General features: G+C 34.2%; 1 protein-coding gene across 1 annotated transcript in view; it reads right to left on the bottom strand.

Annotated features, from left to right (window-relative positions):
* Positions 1 to 23,784, bottom strand: part of Mgat4c (MGAT4 family member C) — a 659,905-nt gene that overhangs the window by 477,772 nt on the left and 158,349 nt on the right. The window lies entirely within an intron of this gene.

Here is a 23,784-nt window from a genome sequence, read left to right as displayed (position 1 = left end):
TCAGGATATGTTGTCTGACGCTCTGAGTTCAGTTGTTCCTCTGTGGCTCTAAGATACTGCCTGAGTTAGAACGCCTGGGATCCCCACTTCCTCTGGGTTCTTGAAGGTTGGGGGTAGAGCTGCCACCCCAGATCTGCTCAGTGCCCTGGCCCAGACCGGAAGGAACCAGTCTGGCGGTTCCTCAGAAAGCTGGACATAGCATTACCTGAGGATCCAGCTATAGCACTCCTGGGCATATACCCAGAAGATGCTCCAACATGTAATAAAGACACATGCTCCACTATGTTCATAGCAGCCTTATTTATAATAGCCAGAAGCTGGAAAGAACCAAGATGTCCTTCAACAGAGGAATGGATACAAAAAATGTGGTACATCTACACAATGGAGTATTACTCAGCTATTAAAAATAATGAATTTGAGAAACTTTTAGGTAAATGGATGGATCTAGAAATTATCATCTTGAGTGAGTTAACCCAAACCCAAAAGAACACACAGGGTATTTACTCACTATTAAGCGGATGTTAGCCCCAAAGCTAGGATTAGCGAAGACCCAACCAGCAGACCACATGAATCTCATGAAGAAGGAAGACCAAGAGGGGATGCCTCAGTACTACTTAGAACGAGAACAAAAATGCTCAAGGGAGCAAATACGGAAACAAAACATGGGACAGAAACTGAAGGAGGGGCTATCAGGAGACCACTCCGCCTCGGTATTCATCCCATGTACAGCCACCTAAGCTAAACACTGTTGTGGATGGCTGGAAGTGCATAATCTGAGGAACATGATATAGCTGTCTCCTTAGAGGTCTGCCAAAGACTAACACACTCAGAGGACGATGCTCACAGTTAACCACTGATATGATCAGGGGTTTCCCAATAGAGAACTTAGAGAGAGGACTGAAGGAGCGGAAAGGGTTCGAGACCCCAGGAGGAAAGCAACAATACCAAAAACCAGAGCCCCCCAGGGTCTAAACCACCAGCCAGGGAACACATAGGGAGGGACCCAAGACTCCAGAGGTATATGTAGGGGAGGATGGCCTTGTCGGGCATAGGTGGAAGAGGAGTTTCTTGGTCCCATTAAAAAAATAAACACAGAGTGAGGGGGAATGTGAGGGTGGGGAGGGGATAGTTGGGGGGGGTAGGTGCGGTCACTGCCTCATAGAAACATGAGGAGGGGGATGGGATGGGGGGTTTCTGGGTGGTGGGAGGAAGTGGGGTTAGGGGATAAAACCTGAAATGTAAATATTACAACCAATTTTTAAAAGGGGGGGGAAGAAAAGTTGTTAGAACCAACATCTTTAAAAAAAATGTCAGCCCCTGGGGGGGGGATTTTTTTTCTTTTTTTCCCTGATACTAAAACTTGTTCTGAGAATTGTATATTGCAGAATACACAGCCTTGGTGTATCTACTCATCAAGTATACAGAGCAGACCTGCCCAAACCTCCGATGTCCTGGAATTCCATCTGGATTCATTGAAGACACAGCATCAGAGGATTATCAACTTACTCTTCCCCCCACCCCTCTTCTAATATCTCAACGCCCGTAATCAGCCTGAAGAAGTTACAGAAGAGTCAGCGCCCCTATTCCCTGGGCTTGGGGATTAATGTTAATAATGGTCTGTCTTTCTAGGGAAAAGTAGTGGTTTTGTTGGAACAGGGAGGATTAGCTAGGACTTATTGCACAGCCATAACCTATTGGTAGAAATCTGTATAATTATTATCAAGATGAAGTTATAATTTCTTAAATGGTACAAAATTTACTTTGATTTCAAATTTAAGGTTTTCATTGGTACGAGCTCCTTATTAATATAAAAGTGAGATGAATATTGATACTCTCATGGGCAATGTGCTTGTATAACACATTTAGGAATACAAGGCCTAGACCCAGTCCTTCCTTAACTTTTTTAACTGATTTGGGATGGTTAACCTATGAGTTAAGGGACTATAGCAAATTTATGGCTTTGAGTTAATTGTTAAAAGGTTAACCATATTTTATTTAGAAATAGCCAAGAGGAGTGAACAGACAACAGTCCAGATGACCTTACATGGATAGTTGGTTTTCAAAACGTCAGAAGTCCATAGAATTGACGCTACAAAAATTTATATAAATGTCCATTCTGATTAGAGACCTGTCTGCTCCTGACAGCTTCCTGTTGTGGATTCTAAGAAGAAATTGAGCATCCTTGGAGTTATGCCAGTTGTGTGGTGACAGCCACTAGGCAAGAATTGCCTTTTTCCATCTACAGACTAACTACTGTCCTGAAGAGGACACACATGCAGAATAGTCAACTGATTATATCTGCCCAGACAGAGTAATCAGCCCTTAATAATCCTGCATCACTAAGGTCTGTCAGATGACTCTGGGCCAGAAGTCTGAAGATTTGATGCTCGAACATTCCGTAGTATAGGGGCTTATCAGGTGTTCAGAGGTCTGTATAAATTGGCTAAGTTTTAGAAGCTATGTTTAGTGCTTCCCATAACTTCAGTTAACTCAGTCATTCTGGATTTCTGACGGGGTTGAAGACCCATAGTCTCATAGCCAGTCCTGGCTATTTACTTTGAGAGAAAAGATCTGAGTAGATAGTTTTGAGCTGACATTCATTATAAAGCCAAAAAAAAAAAAAAAAAAAAAAAAAAAAAAGCCATGATCAAAAGTAAGTGTTATAGTTAGAAGAGATGACAGAGGTTCTGGTTAGTCAACAAAATGATGGACTGGGTATTAGAACTATCTTATACCTCACTGGTACAATTAGGATAAGTATGCTCTAACTGTATTTTGAGAGAAAAGTTTTATTTTAACAGGAAGAGTGATATGTAGGATGAGCTAAGTGGGAAGGAGTACTGAGAGGAAGAGATGGAGTAAGGAGAGAAGATGAAGGAGAGGAGAAGCTAGGTGATGAGAGAGAGAAAGAGAGAGGGGGCATGGAGGCAGATGTTCACAGGTCTCCACCAGTCAAAGATAGTCTTTATATCTAGGTTGGGTATTGGATTACCATTCTGATTTAGCATTACCAAACTTATAAATCCTTTGATTAACATATAAAAAAATTGTATAAAAACAAAAAGGAAAGGGGGGCATGGGACAAGGGTTTTCTAGGGAGGGGAAATGGGGAAAGGGGATGGCATCTTAAATGTAAATAAAATAAAATGAAAAAAAATAGTTGACAGGAAAAACTGTCAGAGAATCAAAAAAAAAAAAAAAAAAAGAAAAAAAGAAAAAAAAAAAAAAGAAAGAAAAAGAAAACTCTTTTCCAGCCCTTTATTCTGATACAGTATCTGTCTTTGACACTGAGGTATGATTCCTGTATGCAGCAAAATGCTGGGTGCTGTTTACGTATCCAGTTTGTTACTCTATATCTTTTTATTGGGGAATTGATTTCATTGATGTTAAGATATTAAAGAATAGTGATTGTTGCTTTCCATTAAAAAAAAATAAAGAAAATAAACTGTTCTTATCTTTCAAAAAAAAAAAAGGAATAACAAGAGATCTCAAAGCTGTTATAGATATATCAGAATCACAAAAGGCCCACTTTCTACCAGCGAAAAGTCATATTTCAGAGTTAGAGTGCATTTACGCTGTTATTTCACAGCTGTCAAAAAGCATAGTCTTGAAATATGACTTGCTTAAGACACACACTCAAATCCATTTTCAACATTTTAACTGAGAAAGCTTCAGAGATACCATCCTTATAAGAATCTAAATATCAAGAAGGGAAAGAGACATCATAATGTTTTATCTGACTTTTAGTAGAATTTCAAGTATTCTGTCATCAAGATATACTGAGTATCAGATGACTTGACATATGAATCAAATATCATAAAAGCAAAATTTAGAAAATTATAACTATTTAATTTAAGAAAAAAACAAGGCTTGACTAAAAGAAGCAAAAATTAATTGTAGCAAGGATTAGCTAAGAAATATTTCATGTACCTCACTTATTTGAAAATAAAGTAAGAGAGAAATAGAAATATAGCATCAAAAGTGAGGGAATTGGGAAAAGTGAGCATACGATATGGAGAAATAATGAGAATTTTAGCACACAAAATGCCAGCTGTTACAGCCTGCAAAATAAAGAATATGAGCTATAAATTGTGATTTTTTTCTCAACTCCCATATAGGTAATAAAAAGAATCCAATAAGATTACATATTTACAGGGCCTCATGACACATGCTATAGTGTGGCATGGTACAGCATATCTTTAATCTCAGTAGTTAGAAAGTTAAGGGAGGAAGATCAGAAATTTAAATAGAGCATCAGCTAGCTAGGAGACTGGAAGCTAGCCTGCACTATATCCTCATATAGACTCACTGTCTCAAAAAAATTTGAATCAGACTAGAAGGTAGGAAATATTTGATGGCTTTTACTGTCAATAGGAATGGTCATGAGAAGATGCAACTAGGTGCCAAGTTGACATATATATTGTAGGGCATTTCTAGTGAAAATCATACAAGTGTCTCGAATAAAGTCACTACAGGTCCAACAACACATCAGTTTCTTTACTGTATTGAAGATATCTGACTTAAGATATGAAATCAAGACAATTTGCTAGTTTGAGTTATAACATCAGTAAATACATGGGCAAAAGTTTAGTTAATTTTTGTTACATTAATAACTAGTCACTAGATACAGTCCAAAATAAGTAATGAAAATCTATGTGAAACATGTCTGTGGCACTCTGTATGAATGATAATTTAAAATAATTTTCAGAGTTAAAATTGTTAGTTTATTTAAAATTGTGCAGCAATGTGAATTTATTCTAGAAATATGTTTAAGGGAAAATTAGCCAAAAAGAAAGTGCATAAATGATGATGTGGTTTAAGGATTGCTTGATTACAGGTAAAAAAAAAATCAAAGAAATATAAGCTGGAATTTATACATATATTTACTTTTAAAATTAATTGAGGAAGATTAACTATCAGCATAAAGAATAAAATCAGGGCTGACTAAGACCAATGTTTACATAGACAAAAAATATATATAAATACTTTAAAAATAATTATTATGTTCCATAGGCTGACTCAGGCTAATCTCTTATGCAGTCTCCTTGGTTCTCAAAACTAAATAGGGTTTGGAAGATTAATATTTGAATCGTTTTAATCAGTAAACATGTCCTTTAAATTGTAAAATCTTCAAGCCCTCCAAAACCCATACAATTTTATAAATTTTAAACCCTTCAAAATCAATCAAATTTAATATCCCTTAAGCTGTTACGGATCTTGAAGTCTTATTAATCATAAAATCTATTAGGAAATATTCCTTGGTTTGAACCAAATGCTTCTAGGATGTTTCTATTGGAAATATTATTTGGAATACTGGTGCAACATATAGTTAATTGAGGATATATATTTATTGTGATAGTTTACTCTGCAAGGGAACTGTTAATGTCTATTTATGAAGTAAAGCATCAAGAGGGCTGTGAATAGAAAATATAGTCAATCATAATACACTGGTACTTCTTAAAATATGGCTTTGATTCCAAAACACATTCCAGCAACACATCATAGGATTTCCAGATAAGACCTTTAGTTGTGCTAAAAGAGTACTAAAGATGATTGTACTTACACTAAAGATTAGAGTATACTTACAAAGGAACCAACTCTGTATGAATAACAGTAAGGTACTATACAGTATGTTATCCCAGAATATAAAAACTCTTCATCTCTTATCTGTAAGTTTCTTTGACATATTTTTTAGCAACTTGGGTAGGTGGTTCTGGAATGAGGTGTGAGATCATTGCCAAGCTGTTAATTCTTCATGCTGGCTTTTAGGTCATTTTAGGGTTAAGGAGAGGGTAGGCCGCCTTCATGTTCACTTACTAAAGACCTTGCTTTGTAAGATTGCCAAAATATAATGAACAAAGCCAAAATCACTTTTTCTATCACTTCTAAATTATGCCAATTTAAACTGATTATTTACATTTAATAATAAGCATTTCAATAACTTTAGTAACAAATACATATTAAGGCATGATATCCATAAAACTTAATAAGAAAGTATAACCAATGATTATACTTCCATGTTTGAACAATGTCAATTACATTTTAGTAAGTCCAATAATAGAAGGACATCAGTGAGAAAGTCAATTCCATGAGATGACAGGAAAAGCTAATGACAAAAGAACATTGACCTTAGTTGCTCAGCATCTTGTCATAGTGCTGAGACCCTCAGCTTCATATCTGGTAAAGGGAAAACTATTCTGATGTGCTTGAGTATAGGAACATTTTATCAAATAATAACATGATTTGTATTATATTAATAACAAAAGTCATGTTGACCTCAAGACTGAGGGAACATCACTGAACAAAATGTGTGCCAAAGAACACTCAGGAAATGCTTGGGAGTTTGAGGAAACTACTAAGGGCAGGGGGAATGAAAGGGAAAATAGTGAGAAACATTGAAGTCATTTTCAAATGAGTATATATATAGAATCCCGATGATATAAAATTTCAAAAAAATAAACATGTGAATCTTTTGTATGTTTAGAAACTTTTTGAAAACAAAGACATCATGAAAAAGTAGTTTTCATCCCAGGGATGTAGGGGTGGTTCAGTATATGAAGATCCAAAAAAGTAATCCATGATATAAACAAAATGAAAGTAAACACACACACATGTACACACACACACACACACACACACACACACATACACACACACACCTCATTAGATGCCTGAAAAGGCATTTGACAAAAATCTATCACTCCATCATATTAACAGTCTTGGAGAGCTTGGAGAGAGCAGGGAAACAATGGGCATACCTAAACACAATAAAAGCAATATACAACAACCCAATAACCATCATTAAATTAAATGGAGAGAAACTTAACGCATTTCCACTAAAATTTGGGACAATGCAAGCCTCGTCAATTCTCCCGCTATCTCTTCAAAATAGTACTTGAAGATCTAGCTAGAGCAATAAGACAACAAAAGGAGGTCAAAGGGATACACATTGCAAGGAAAAAGTCAAGGTATCGCTATATATAGATGATATGATAGTATATATTAAGTGACAGCAAAATTCCTACCAGAGAACCCTTACAGCTTATAAACACCTTTAGTAAAGAGGCTTGATACAAAATTAACTAAAGAAAATGGTAACCATCCTCTACACAAGTGATAAACATGTTGAGAAAGAAGGTAGGGAAATATCACCACTTACAATAGCCACAGATAACATAAAATACCAATGTGAGACTCTAACCAAACAAGTGAAAGACGTATATAACAAAAACTTTAAATCTCTGAAGAAAGAAATTGAGCATGATATCAGAATGTGGAATGATCTCTCTTGTTCATGGATCAGTAGGATTAACATAGTGAAAATAGACATCTTACCAAAAGCAATCTACAGATTCAATGCAATCACCATCAAAATTGCACAACAGTTTTTTATAAAAAGAACACTTCTCCACTTCATATGTAAAAACAAAAACTTTCAGGATAGCTAAAACAATCCTGAACTACAAAAGAACTTCTTGAAGTATCACTATCTCTGACTTCAAGTTGTACTACAGCACAATAGTAATAAAAATCGAATGGCATTGGTACATAAACAGACAGATTGATCAATGGAATCAAATCAAAGTTCCAGAAATAAAACTACACAGACATTTTATTTTTGACAAAGAGACCAGAACCAAACAATGGAAAAGAGAGAGTATATTCCACAAATTGTGCTGGTCTAACTGGATGTCTACACGTAGAAGAATGGAAATAGATAAATATTTATCACCCTGCACAAAGATCAAGTCCACAAGGATTAAAGACCTCAATATAAAACTGGACACTTTTAATCTAATAGAAAAGAAAGTGGGGAATAGTCTTGTACTTGTTGGTACAGAAGACAACATGAACAGAACATCAATGGCTCTGGCAGTAAGGCCAAGAATTAATAAATGGGACTTCATGAAAATGAAAAGATTTTGTAAGTCAAAGGACACCATTAGCAGAACAAACTGACAACCTACAGATCAGGAAAATGTCTTCACTAACCCAACATTCAAACAGAAGGCTAATATTTAAAATATACAAGAAACTTAAGAAGTTAAACAACAGCAATCCAAACACAGAACCCCATTATAAATGGAGTACAGAGCTAAACAAAGAAATCTCAAAAGAGGAATCAAAAATGATCAAGAAGTAATTTAAGCAACGTCCAATCTCCTTAGGAAATGTAAATTAAAATGCATCTGTGATCCCACCTTACACCCATCGGACTGGCTAAGAATAAAAACTCAAAGAATAGCAGAGACTTGCAAGGATATAGAGAAAGTAGAACACTAATCCACTGCAGGTGGAGTATAAACTTGTATAACCACTCTGTAATTCAATTTGGCAGTTTCTTAGAAGACTGTGAAAAGTTCTACCTCAAGACCTAGCTATATTACTCTTGGACATATCCCTAAAAGATGCTCCATCATCTTACAAGGACACTTGCTCAACTATGTTCATAACAGCTTTGTTTATAGTAGTTAGAAACTGGAAAAAACATAGATGTCTTTCAACTGAAGAATAGATACAGAAAATGTAATATATCTGCATAATGGGTTACTACTCAACTATTAAAAACAAGAACAAGAAATTTTGCAGGCAGATAGATGGAACTAGAAAACACTATACTGAGTGAGGTAACATTGACCAAAAAGAACATGCATAATATATACTCATTTGTAAATGAACATTAGCCATAATGTATGGGATAATCATGCTATAAGCAACAAGATAATCCCTAGCTCTTCAGTGTTGGAAAAGGACCAGCATCCACTCTGATAGGTCTCTGAACCTTCATAACACTGAGCAGCAAGTGGCTGGAAACTAGAACCAGGTGTGTTCAGACCCTGGGGTGCAAGTATAGCATATAGAGGATAGAAATGGTATAGATGAGACCAGGCACAGACAGATGCAGAAACAAGAATAAGTTACATACAGGGTACTCCCAACTCCACATACTCCTTTGCAATGATGCCTGTTCCCTTCTTCACAGCTGAAGCTCAGTGGGAATGCCACTTTATCTTATGATTGTTGACTCAAAGATATATATGTCATCTCAAAGGAGACAAAAGATAGTTTCCTCCTCAACCAAATGAATGAACATTGCCTATGAACACGTCTAGGTCAACCCAAAAATCCATGTTTCAATGAGAGAACAGTCTGATGAGTTCTCTTAAAGAACAGGGGAGAAGGCAGTGAGATTGGTTGGGTGGTAGAGGCAATCTCTCAGATGTGCCATAGAACTTGGATAGGAACAAGCCTTAGAGAGTCTAAGGGGGCAACTCTAGCTGAGACTCCTAGCAGTGGGGAGATATGTGTCCTGAAATTGCCACTTTCTGTTGCCAGGCAGGACTTCCAGTGGAAGGGTATAGACAGCAAGCCATCCCCAAAGTCCTTTATCCAAATATCTATCCTGCTTAGAAGAACTGCAGGGCAAAAGAGCAGAGTCTGAGAAAATGGTCAACCAAAGATTGTCTAAAATTGACACTCATTCCATGGGCAAGAAACATTCCATGGCACTATTAATGATATTTTTCTATACTTGCAGATAGGAACCTAGCATAACTGTGCTCTAAAGGCCTCCACCTAACTGCAAATAGAAAGAGATGCAGAGACTTGTACCTAAGGAGTAGATGGAGCTCTGAGAGTTTTAAGGAAGAGCTGGGCTAAAAATTGAGGAACCTGAAAAGGGCAGGGACTCTAGAGGATGATCAAAAGAGTCAACTAATCTGGACCTTTGAGGTAGAGAGTTGGGGTGGGGGTGGAAAGTGGGATAGGGTGTTAGTGGGGTTGATATACAGATGGATGCTTCCCTTTCTAAAGAGAATAAGGCATGACTTACATAAGTGGTTACTAGGAAGAGAGAAAAGACTGATATTGTGTTGTAAATTAAATAAATAAGTAAATTTAATAAAAAATACAAATATATTGCAATGAAGTAAATACAACATGCTAATTCTTGACATAGTAAATCTCAGGAATAAAGTTCATAAATATAAATATGAGTAATTGACAAAAACATGTAAAGATTGTTGAATAATTCTACTCTTGTGTGTGTGTATGTGTGTGTCTTACATACTTTAATCTAAATATCAGAGGTCAATAATATAACTTTACAATGTCTAAAGATTCTAACTAAATATAGTGTTTAACAGCAAGGTACAATCTGCAGAATCTTGAAATTAGATGTATAAAAAGGAATTATGGGTAGGGATATATCTCTCCAGGAAAAAGAAATAGAGTCGATAGTTATAAATGAATGGGGGGGGGGCTGGTAGAGTCCTGGAACAGTTGGATTATATAAGGATTGGAGGGAATGAATATGAAAAGAGACGGTCAAAATTAAGATCCATTTGAATAGTATGGGAACTTTACAAAATAGAAAAACACAATTTTCAAAATGTATGTTTACACACACACACACACACACACACACACACACACACACACACAAAGGGTATCTAAGAACCTGACAATATATCCATTATCACCAAATGAAGTTTCAAATACCCAGGAATGGGTTACATCAAATTGAATTGTTAGAGAAATGGATCATTGGGATTTCCAAAACAACTCAGCCTGTTGCTGAGGCCATAATTTGTTCTGCAGAAACATATAGTAAGGTGTCATTGCTGAAGACAGCACATTCACAACTCATTGAAAACTACAAAGTTCAGATGGTGTCTAACTAGGGCCTTCACATAAAGAATAGGTGATCTATAAATGTAGCAGAAAAAAACAAATATTGTTTTACTAAAGGAACATACTAATAAAATGACTCCTAATATTAATTGCTTTATTTATAAAAAAGTGACCTATTCATCCAGGAATGGCTCTTCCTGCAAAAGAAGGGAACAAAATAGAGACCTAGAACCAGACATCATGCAAAGAGTGAATGACTCTGTAACGTGCACCACTAAATGATATTTCTCCATCAAATCTCTCCCCTCAGGTCTCAGGCAACCCTTGTGGAAAAAGTCGAAAAAGTATAAAAGTCAGAGAGGAAGGAGGACAAGATGACAAGGGCAACAAAATCTTCATAACTACTTGCAAATCAAAATTTTGATTTTCCAAGAGAATTTTACTAGGTGGGAAAATAATCTATTCTTAATGGTAGGGCACCTGCCCATAAGTAGATGCCCAACAGAAAATGAATTTAAAGACATCTTTTGATATTCATTGTCTCCTAATGTCATATAAAACTGTTTTCAATCTTTTCTTTTAAATTGCATCTTTTTACATTTTTTCTCTTTTATTTTATTTAATTTTACTTCTCTAACCCTACAGATCCTTATATTATGTGTGTATATATTATGTCTGAAGTTTAGTGTATTCATGGGATTACTAAGTATATCAATGAATGGGTTACTCTGTGTATATCTGTATCTTCTTGGGCTCTTTTCCTTCTGCTTGTTTTGTCCTACTCTGATGTGTTTGCTTTTGTTTATTCATATTATATTATACATTATTTTCCCTTAGAAGACTATTTATAGAGAGGATTTATTCCAGTTAGAATTAAGTTGATATGGTACTAAAATGAATAGAGAATGATCAAACCATAATCAGGATGTATTATATGAAAAGGTTTCTATTTTCAACAAAAGAAAAACTAAAATTAATATATAAACATGTATTATTTAAACTATTAATCTTTTATACTTAAATATTGTCATACGCTCAGTTCAACTTTAAAATGGTGTCTTAACACTTGGGGGGATTCATAATGAATAAAAGTATTTTTTTTATAGTTTTAGAGTTTCATCTTAGTATATTTAATAATAGCTTTGAAGGCTTAAGAAAACTAATTTGTAAATTTTGAAGTCTTTTCTTCAAACTCATTTCAATACAAATTAGTTTCATCATTTTTTTATATATTTGGGACTGATGAATCATCTTTTATTCTTTGTAAAAAGAATAATGTGAGCCTCAAGCATCTACTACCCTGTAGAACATTCAAGAATGGAAAACTTTGTTGTTGTTGTTCTTGTTTTTGTACTTGTTTATATATATATAAACAAGTACAATATATATATAATATATATATATATAATATATATATAATATATATATTATATATATATATTATATATATATTATATATATATATATATATATATATATATATATATATATATATATATATATATATATATATATATTTGCTTTTCTAGACAGGGTTTCCCTGTGTAGTCCTGCCTGGGCTGTCATGGAACTCACTCTGTAGACCAGGCTGGCCTCAAACTCAGAAATATGCCTGCCTCTGCCTCCCAAGTGTTGGGATTAAAGGTGTGCACCATCACTGCCAGGCTATCATCTCAGTTTTGATCCTACAAATCCACTGAAGACAGTAGTAACCCTCTACCAAACATCCAGACTTCACAGAAACCTACTGCCCATTTATTGCTGAAAAGCTGTCTGCTGTTTGAGTAAACTCAATTTTATTGGACTTGACAGGATCTCCTTTCTGTCTCTCTCTGCTCCATGTTCAATAACAAGAATTTACACGAAAATTTGTCACCACCTTTGGACACATGAAAGTCCAGGGAGAGAGAGAATAAAGATAGGTGTGTACATGTCTATCAATCTTTTGATATTACAACAGTTCCTACAGAAAAATCCATGTGAAGGCACAAGCCAAGGGAGAAAAAAACGTTTACTTCTGGTCACTAAACTGTGTTCCACAATGTTTTGCCTGTGATGCATTCTCAACAATGGGTAGCTGTGAAAAATACAGCCCACAATGAATAATTTCAGCAATCAACAACATACAGTCTTTTCTTAGATTGCTACAGTATTATGTCTTATTTTTAAAAGGTTTAGAATTCATTCTTATGTTAAAGAACTGCTTCAGTATTTGAACTGTACCAGGGTGGGGTAACTGGCTAAATATCAAAATAACAAAAAAAAAGTAAAACAAAACAAACAAAACCCTCCTTTTTTCCCACAGCAATATGGCAAAATATGTACCAGTCTATAAGTGTGCTTTATAAATATTTGATTAATATGTTTATAGAGTAGTGGTAAAACCAGAAAACTATGTAAAAGAAAACACATTTGTATGTCTTCATCATGTGTACCAAAATTGACAACACTGTAAAGATGCTGGCTTTTTCTTTCTTTACTGTATAGCTGAAATTATAAAATTATAGTAACTAAAATATGAAGACAGTTTTTCACAGATTGTAGTCGATGTCATAATAAATAAAATCATTCCAATGATTTTTTTGTGTGTGTATCAAATACTTTATAGAGAAGTAAACTATATTAAAATTAGATATATCACTTTTGAGTGAGGAACTACATATATGACTAGTGAATGCCAGGAAATGGGGGTAATGAGAAATAAAATTAGGTAAATGGGATGAGTAATACAAGATTATCTAAAGACAACTATAATCCTGTAAACAGAGACTTTTAACACAAACATAAAGACATAAATAATGAAATTAGGATTATTTAATGATTTCATCTGATGTCACTCCTAGAGAAAATAATTTTTTCTCATTAACAGCACAGAAGAAAGTTAACTTACAGTCAAAATAAGACTCATAAATATAGTTAAAATACACAACAATTAAGGAGATAATAAATCTGTCTTCCAGATTAAAATTTTCTTTAAGAGAGAAAACTGATATGTAACTTTAAAAGAATAAATTCAATAAAATTATGTTTTTCTAATATTTCCCAGACTTTTCATCATAGAATATATTATTGCCTATAAAGTAGATATTATAAGTAATGCATTATTCTACAAAATGACACAGAAGTTAAAAACATCTACCTCCAAAATACTACAACCACAGTTCAGTCTTCAGACCCACATTTTACAAATAAGAATGTAGCTATGCCAAGTTGTATTAAGAGCACTCCTGCTGTGAGACTGGGTAGGGTGGCAGAGACCGAAATGTCAAACAGAAGTAACAATAGAGATGAGAGAAATCATGCTATGGTGATTTTCATAGCAAGAAATGACCCAAGCAGTTTTCTAATCTCTATACTTATGCTGTGGAAAGTATAAATAAATAAATAAATAAATAAATAAAGCAATGTTTCCATGTGAAATATACCATTGCACCCATTAGATGTATAATAGATAATCAAAACTTCTAAAATATAAAAAAATGTTTTAAAATATAAGAAAATTATTAACATTGAAAAATTGCTTATTTCCTGAAAAAGTGACATCACATTGACTATCTTGATTCTTCTCTATAAGATTCACACATAAAGCTATACAAACATTTAAAACTAGGGCTTTGAGAATAAGAAGATGGATACAATGAAATATGGTCCCAGAACAAGGAAAAATAGAAGGGATGATCTTAGGTACAGTTTACTAAAATAGTATATTCACTCATAATATAGGCATAGTACAGGAAGCAACACCTGAGACTTAGAGAAAGAGGTTAATGTGTGATTGGAAGAGTAACCACTGATTGAATACAGGAGAGACTTAAACACTAGAAACCTGACAGAGGGACTTTAAGACCTGTTTAACAGGGAGTTTAAGTCAAATGAACACCATTCCCTGGTTAATCCATCAGTGTAAGGCAAATGCCTTCAGCCAAGAAAACATTCAACTTTTAATTTCAGTGATTAAATTGTCTCACGATTTCACACAAAGGTAGAAACTGTTCTAACTGTACTAAATAACAAAACAAAAGGACTTCACTTTTTCCAAAGAGAAAAGGATAATTTACCCTTTTAATGGAAATGAACTACACTATAGTTAAATGCTAAATATTTGCTATGCAACAAATCTTGAAAGCAACATTCACAAAGATGAAACAGTTAAAAACAATTCAAGAGTATTCTAAGATAATACTCAAAGACTTCCAAAGAAGATAAAATATGAATATGCATTTAATAAACTTGATGAGTACCAATTATGACTCATGAGAACCTGCGTTAGTTCTCAGCATTCATTCACATCAGGTAACAACTAGAAGTGATTTGTGATTCAGCACCACAGGATCCAATGCTTTAATCTGGTATTGACAAACACAGATAAATAAAATCTTATAAATTAAAACTGTAATACATTATATTCAATATAAAACATGTCTGCATCCAATTAGTACTAGCTGTACAAAAATGTGAAATATGAATTTTAAAGAGGAACAAAGTAAAATCAATCAATAAAAATAGAATTAATACCAGATACAAAATGAGTCATAGGTATTTGTAGACATTAAAACAGACATTTTTGTTATTTTCAATTTAATAAAAAATGTGCAGAAAGTGAGAAATTTAAACAGAATCAAGATATCAGTCAAGATCAAAGCAAAATTCCTACAGTTAAGACAAAGACTTCTGAGGTGCAATATCTTCCCTAAATGAATCACAATAAATCTGATGCTGAAGAAAAGAAAACTATAAATCTAATTTCATAGAATGAAAAATACTGTTCTCTTTTTAAAGCAGAGAAAGGTAAAAGGCTTAAGTAAAACCATATTGTTGGCTTTTAGAACAACTACAAATAACCAAATAACTATGTAATTGAAAATTTTGAAATACTGAGAAATAATACACATAGAAGATGAACCTGCAAGATATCTTCAAAAGCAACAAAACCAGGATTACCCACTTAACCAACATGCTCTATGTTTACAAACAGAACTGAAGAGCATTGTAGTACATAAGTAACCATGAAAGTAAGGAAAAACATTATTCCACTGGATGAAAGTCAGGGCAAAGCCTGAGCAAATATTCTAAAGTACTGAATGAAGACTGTAATGCTGGGATTGCTTGCAGATGACTCTCAAGATTGTGTTTTTTGATATCCCCTTATAAGAAGGGTTGATCAAGGATAATGAGTCCCATAAGCCCATAACCCCAGACTGCTGCCCCTATTACCTTGTTCAGACTTCCTGCCAGCTGTATGCAATTCTCCACAAAGTGTACATAGCCTAATGGTCGAGGGAGAAAATAGCAAACACACACACACACACACACACACACACACACAAACAGAGAGAGAGACAGACAAACAGACAGACAGACAGACAGAGACAGAGAGACAGACAGACAGAGACAGAGAGACAGAGACAGAGAGACAGAGAGAGACAGAGAGAACGTCATTTCAGGCTTCTACTTGTCATTCATTGAGTCTCCCATTCAGTTAGCCTTCCAGCATGTGTAAGTGTGTGTGTGTGTGTGTGTGTGTGTGTGTGTGTGTGTGTGTGTGTGTGTGCATGTGTTTGTGTGTGTATCTGTGTGTGTGTTCCCACATAGCCTGAAATGAAACTTTTCTATGCCATAGTTTTTCGCTCACCCATGATCCTAAAAATAACCTCTCATGTATCCGCTGTAAGTAAGCCAAAAGGGTGGCTGGGTAACTTGAATTTTGGTGCAATTATACTTTAGTCTGTCATTGGTGTTCTATTTGGGTTGTGTGGATGGTTTTTCACATCTCTTGGAAAACAGTGCATGCAACAGAATCTATAATGAAGCTGAACTCTTAGATAATTAATTTTTCTTTCTGCTTTTCTATAAATATCTTTAACTATTTTTAATCTGTAGCAAAGGGTAGCAGATAAATTTTATATATTTTTCTTCCCACAGATATTCCTTACTCAGAATTTTTTTTTAAAGTAGAAAAATGTTTTTGTTCTCAGAATTCAAGGAGCTAAAAAACTGTCTGAAAGTAATAGGTTGACATTTAGGTTACAGAACAGATTAGCTGCAATTAGCTGCATAATGCAGGTCAAGTTATTTAAGACTAAATATTCTAATTTTATAGACTCAAATTACCTTTATGGAAAATTGCAAATCATTTTCATTAAGTGCTACCTGAGTTTGATCCTTTTAATTTGTGAGCTTGGAATAATAAGTCCATTTCTGAATATACAGCATCCATGGGTTTGTTTTCAAAAGTATTAATTGTGTATTACTTTGTGTGAGGGTACCAGAATTTCAAACAAGTAAAGCAACATTTCTCACTTTAGCATTTTGTGAGTCAGGAGTGTGGCTTATAGGAAATTCTGACTGAAATGTCACAGAACTAGACCCAATGAGTAGTCCTCCTATCTAAAGTTAGTGTTCATAGTTCATGAAGCAGTTATGTGGATTTATTGCCTGGATGCCAAGTGACAGCAGACAGCATGTTCTCGCTTACCATCATCTTAGAGATGTTTTCAGAAACTAATGACTTCTGAAACTTCTGTGCACAAATACTTCTCTCAGTCCCAACATAAGTATACAACTAAATATGAAACTTCCTTCTGAGACAGAGTCTCATATACTCAAGGCTGATCTGTGTCTGGCTATGTAGCTAAGTGTGATGTTGAACTTATGATCCTCTTTTTATCCAATTCCCACACCTGATACACATTGACTGTTAGGAGCTGCAGTGATTGTGACAACATTCGCCATTACAAGATGGCGCGGGCATCCTGTGCTCCCACAAGTAAACAACTAACTGCGCAGGTGCAAAAGGCAAAAGCGAGCCAAAGTCACTGCCCATCACCGGGCGTAATATGGGGTGATGAGTGAACAGCCAATCAGAAGTGAACACGCCACTCTAGGGTACATATAGCAGTGCCTTTCCCGGGCTTTGGGTCTGTCCGCTTCTGCTGATACAAGAATAAAGCCTCGTTGTAGTAACTACCCGAACACTGCATCACGTGTCTCTTTCGAGGGCGAAGGGGACTCGAAAAGGGGCGCGGAACAATTTACGACTAAGAACTGTTTATAGTTCTATAGTCTTTAGGATCAGGACCTCCTGTGTGCTAGGCAAATATTCTAGAACATGAGCTGTATTTCCAGCTTCAGCCACTTCTTGCTCTATAATAACTCTTCTTCTTTCATGTGAGTATAAGAATTCCATCAACTAAGCTAATCATAGGTTATGCTTTGCCGTTGTGTTCTTGATTATCGGAAAGTTACAGTTCCTGGGTACATCAAATATGATATAAATATATGATTTATCAAGGTAATATTTCAGAGTGTGTGCAATCCCTGATAGGTAAATTGAGGAATGAATAAAGGCACAGTTTTGTAAATGTTAGCTAATATGTGTTTTCAGCAATTGTAGCTCTCAGAGTCTACATTTCATAGGCTCCAATAAAGCTGTCTATTCTATTCTTACAACTCTATCATGAATATATTTGCTTTCATTGGTAGACTGAATTAAGGTTTCTTTGTGGATTTTCTCTCCAAGTCTCAGTTTCTGGGGCACTGATTTCTGACTCTGTTCTTATGCATCTAAACTGCTCATTTTATTTAACATAATTTCTTGCTTTTTTGTATCCAGAGAAAGTCAAATATCACTTATGAAGCTTATAGAGATGAAGAATCAGTCGGGTCCTTTGACTACTGGATAAACACTGTCCAGTCCCTGTCATATCTTCCAGAAATTGATGGCACAGTGCAATTCCAGCCAAGAACCCCCTGTGGTCAGTGCAATCAGAGGCTGGTCATGCATGAGGTACAGTAATAAAATGTGACAGTATATTTCTTGAAGAATATTCACATCCACTATTTTTCTCAGCTTGACAAAGCATCTGACCCTGTGCTAGGAGCAGTCCTACCAGTTACTACAGGACCAGGTGTACTGTAGGGGAGGATCCTGGCGCTTTCATCTGATGTTCTTTTACAGGTCACATGAAGTCCCATTCTTCCCTGTAATTCACTGCACCAGCTCTTCCTCTCTTGACATACCATGTCCTGTAGTACCCGCATTTACTGTAAGATTGTTCTTATATTCATTCCTCAGTAATTGACTATATCCCAGATAGCATTTACACACATTTTATTGAGCTCTTGGCAGTAACTGTTCCATATATCCAGTACAGCAATTGGATATTGAAAATGCTTTTAAATAAAAACAGCTTTTCATACTAACTAAAGAATTTATTTTTTACCTTTATTTTGGTTTTTGACAGTGGATAGATTTGTCATTTGTGACTTTATCATCAATCTTAAAAGAAAGTTATTTTTTATATTTTAGAGATCACAGGGATTGATTGTTTCAATTCAAATATAGTTCACTTGAATTGTGAAGAGTATAAAATACTTATATGAATTTTATGTCTTAAAGTGATTCAGTAGTTATGTAGATATAACATACTGCCTATGTAAATTTTATTCAAACTAATTTTTAGTCATGATTATAAAATATTCCTGAAAGATATAACTTCAATATTAACACTTTGCTAGGTATAAAGAAGATTAATCATGATCTTCAGTTAAGGATTCCACAATATTTCAGGTCATGAGTTCTTTATGAGGATGAGTTCCACAAGTATTCATTCATTGCTATATCAGACTCTAACGGCTTTTACCTCGGAGCACACCTAATCGGATTTTTTAGATAATTGTATCTTATATGTAAATATTTCTTCATGATAATAAGCATCTTAGAAGTTATATTAGAGAGTAAATATTTATTCTGTGCTTTCAAGTATTCTGAGTTATATATGTATGTATGTATATATGCATACATATACACACACACACACATATATATACATGTATTATAAGATTTCTTTAAAAAAAACTATGTAACTTCTTTAGAATACTGAAATTTTTGGGTTTGAGAGACGTCTCAGTAATAATAATAATAGTAATGTAAAATAATAAAATAATAAAAGTAATAATAATATAATATTATGGCCAGAAATTTGATCCTAGCACCCAGATGATTAGATGGTGATTCCAGATGCCACTTGTGTATGATAGTGTGTAGAGAAACAATATTTACTAGTATTTTAAAACAAGTATTCTCAAAAAAAAACCCTTATTGCAAAGAAGTAGATGGAAAGGGATAATGACATCCAACAACTTCTTGCTTCCAATGTTGTTATATTTATGTGCATTACCTCACACACAGTTATGTGTACATAGATTCACACAAAGACACATCCCAAATAAATAATTTTAAATAACATGTATAATAATATGATAAAACTTGCTTAGGAACATCTAGAATCAATGTAAACTTAATTTTTAGCCCTATAGTCTACAATGTTGAGGACATAATTAAGTCAATTTTTAGTCAATGCATTTTCATTCTGGAACGTTTATTTCTTTAGCCAGATCTCTGAAATTGAAAACCTCCCAAAGCCTCTCAGTAGCCTAAAAATCTTCATCATTTCTATTGCTCATTTTCAACAATACTATCTATTCATTTGTTGATGAGTAGGACAATTAAATAGCACACATATTGATTCCCATGTCTATTTAGATAATGCCTTTAATGTCACAAATCTCAATAAATTTTTTATTATGAATGACACTATAGGAAAAGTAATCGTAGCTATTCTAAATATTAAGAATTTTTTCAGAAAGATCATATCTCCTTTAGCAGCATTAATCATGGTTGGACAAGATAGTAAATCCTTAAATCTTCCTTTAGTTATGAATATTGTGTTATGCAGTCTTTGTTTTACAGTTATTTGGTTTGGTTTGCTCCAAAGTAATAAGACTTTGTGTGCTATTTATTCATTACTTTGCTAGTTTAATGAATAAACACAGTTTAATTGAATGTCATTTTACAAATTTTACAAATTAATACTATATCAGAGTAAGCCTCTATCTATATATAATATGTGTGTGTGGGGGGGGAGAGAGAGAGAGTGAGAGAGAGAGAGAGAGAGAGAGAGAGAGAGTGAGAGAGCACAGAGAAAGAAGAGAGAGAGTGAAAGATGGAGAATGGGAGAAAGAGAGAGAATATAAGTAATCAATCATATCACTTCCTCCTTTCCTTTCATCTCTCCATTTATTCTATATACTCCTCTTTGCTCTCTTAAAATTCATGGGCTTTGTAAAATTAATTTTAATATTTATGTATGTATGAATTGTCCAGCCTATATAATATTACTTGTACCTGACTTTGAGTTCGAGCGTTTAGTTTATTTTTAAAAGTGAATACAAATGCATGATAAAACATATCATTATACCATAACATATTGTAAAAGTAAACCTTTAAAATAAATGTAAGGTTGAATATTGCTACACAAGTTAGCCTATTCTAATCTCTCAAGCAGGACTCTTTTATTCAGCCTGTAGTCATCAGTCATTCTCTAGTTAATGCAACCACAGTTTAACTAGCTATGGCAAACACTAGGGTTATTCACGTGAATAAATATAAAAGAGAAATGTTGAATTGGTCTGAATGTAGAAATTCTAAAATAATGAAAAATTATCTCAAGTTGCACATAAGTCTCAACAGTCTAAGATGTGCTTGTAGTTGACAGGGATGTATGGAAAGAGTTTGCGTGGACCAATTTTGATGGGTTTTCTCTAACTCACTGAGGAAGCTCAACAAAACATTGCAGGGCTCTCTCAACAATCATACCTATGAGGGAATTGCATTGGCATGAGAAAATCATTGTGATACACAGGCAATCGGCAAATCCATAACGGGTGTTCAATAAAAGGAAGGAATAATATATATAGCCTACCTTAAAACATACAATAATCTATAATTTAAGAGCAGCTATGAGTTGAAAAGATTATTAGTATTTAAATGAAGGTGAATCTTTGGTTAAGTAGTATGCGAAAGTGAAAATGGGTTGATTTATTTTTATATTACCATGCTTTTCTTTTTACTTGAATATGTGCACACATGCATGTCTCTGTGCACATGTGCAGGCAACCGCAGGCCAAATGCTCTGGATGCTCCTGGGGCTGGAGTTACTGTTGTTTTTGAGATGCTTGCTCACTGTGCATGCTGGGGACTGAAGACCGGTGCTTTGCGAGTGTTGTATATGATCTTTTAACTATTGAGCCTTTCGTCAGGCTCTACATATTTTCTTTGCCTTTAATCAAAAACTAGGTTTTCAAAATTAGTTTTAATCACTGAATATATATACTGTGTTTGAGTCACAAAAAAGTACATTGTTGTGTCTTCACTGTGATTTGAAAAATTATATAAGCTTGTTTGAAGACTAGTAAAATATGTAGAAAGAAAAAATATATAATGGGTGATTAAAACCAAGATAATGAGAAACTAATGCTATGAAAGCCTAAGAGTACAGACAGTAATATAGGATTCATGAGAGAAGACAATGTTTCTATCTAGTAGGTAAAGAACTTTAGGCACTTTCCTGTCTTATCATTTTAGTTTCTTGGATCCTCATTTTCAGTACAAATGATTACTTGTGCATCAATCTACATTGGCTTTCATTCTTATCCATTGAAATCAGAGAATTTTTTTTAATTTACAAATCATTGGCAAATTTATTGTTAATGTCTAGATTAGGTGATGTTCTTAAGATAAATTCATTATTTCTGGATCTCTATACCCTCTCACAGTACCTTGTGCACTGGAGTGAGGCAAAGTGTGCTTATTAAGTGTGTAAGTGAATTCATAACTAATCTATAAATCTCTTGCCCTTCAAGCATTTTACAAAACCATAAAGGAAGAGTCATGTTCATATTAGTAAGATTTCTAAATCATCTATTTTGAAACAGTTCTTGTTCAACTATACATGAATGGTTCACGACAGGCTATGCATATGGATGATTTTAGGGATGCAAATTTAGACAGCAAATTTAACTCTTTAGACAGCATTTTGAGGGGGGGGTTCTGATCAAGTTAATAGTGTTGTTATAGGATGCTAATAGAGGAATTGAGAGAACTAAATATGCCAGTTATTAGTCATGGATATTGGAGAAGTCATCTAAAATAACTACACATTCAACCTGAGGAATTTTCCTTTATTTATTTCACATTTTTTTTCTTACACTACACTCTTCATATCAGCTTCAGAATTATAAACACTTTTGTTGCTTGATTTGCAATAAAGTTATATTCCTATAAGCCCTCCCAGGTTTAAAAAATTTGATGTGATTATTAATTCAACACAAAAGCTGTAGACATAGCACATTCTAGCAACACCATAAAATGGAAGAATTTATTTTTCCTCAAGATTACATGGTCTCTGGTCCATGTCACATGTGACCGAATAGTGTAATGTATGTCAACAATGTGAGACATCATAAAACTTCAAAATAATCTCTCACTATTCAGTAACAATGATAAACAGAATTGAAGAAGAATGTCTGCAAAGAATATCAGAAGGATCTATACATTTATATAAAAATAGTCAATAACAACAGAAAATGACCATTTATCCTTAGGAATTTAAACTGAGAGCCAAAAATCATAAACTATTTGATAAATAGTTGAATCCATAGGATTTAAAAGTAGAATATTAGAAAGCACAAAACAATGTAGAGCATAGACACCATTTTTTGGTGAATGCATCCTATAGCATGAGTATGTACATGCACCTGACCCTATTGATTTTCTTGATCATGAGGCATCAAATAAAATGTCCATGTATACCCAGAACACAAATAAATTCATTTTATTATACATTTCTTTTTAAATTTTGCAGATAGATTGGTACCCCTTTAGTAATTTTGAAAAATTTTGAATGGTAGGCAAAATAAAAGTTAGTCACCCCAATGTAATACCTGTTAACAAAACCAGAAATAAATTCTTTCTTTCATTAAAAATGCATAGCTGAACATAGTGACACATGTATGTAATCCTACTACTCTGAAATCTGAGTAACAGAGCATGCAAATTATTGGGCTAGGGAAACCCTCTCTGAAAAAAAAATCAACAAATATAAAAATGAAACACATATTCTACTAGAAATTATAATCAGTTTTAGGAACGAGCAAACATGATTCTTTGCACAGGAAAGAATTTTTGCATTCTCATAGTATTCTGTATTTAGGGAAAAGTAGAACTACTACCACTATGCTCACCTATTATGAGTCCTGCATTTTTCTGTGCCCTGTAGCTTAATGGAAGTACAAAATTCCAAACTCATAGTT

Source organism: Arvicanthis niloticus, chromosome 22 (genome assembly GCF_011762505.2).
Source record: "Arvicanthis niloticus isolate mArvNil1 chromosome 22, mArvNil1.pat.X, whole genome shotgun sequence".
NCBI lineage: Eukaryota > Metazoa > Chordata > Mammalia > Rodentia > Muridae > Arvicanthis > Arvicanthis niloticus.
The sequence above is the reverse complement of the archived record's forward strand: the minus strand, read 5'-3'. Positions and strand labels throughout refer to the sequence as shown.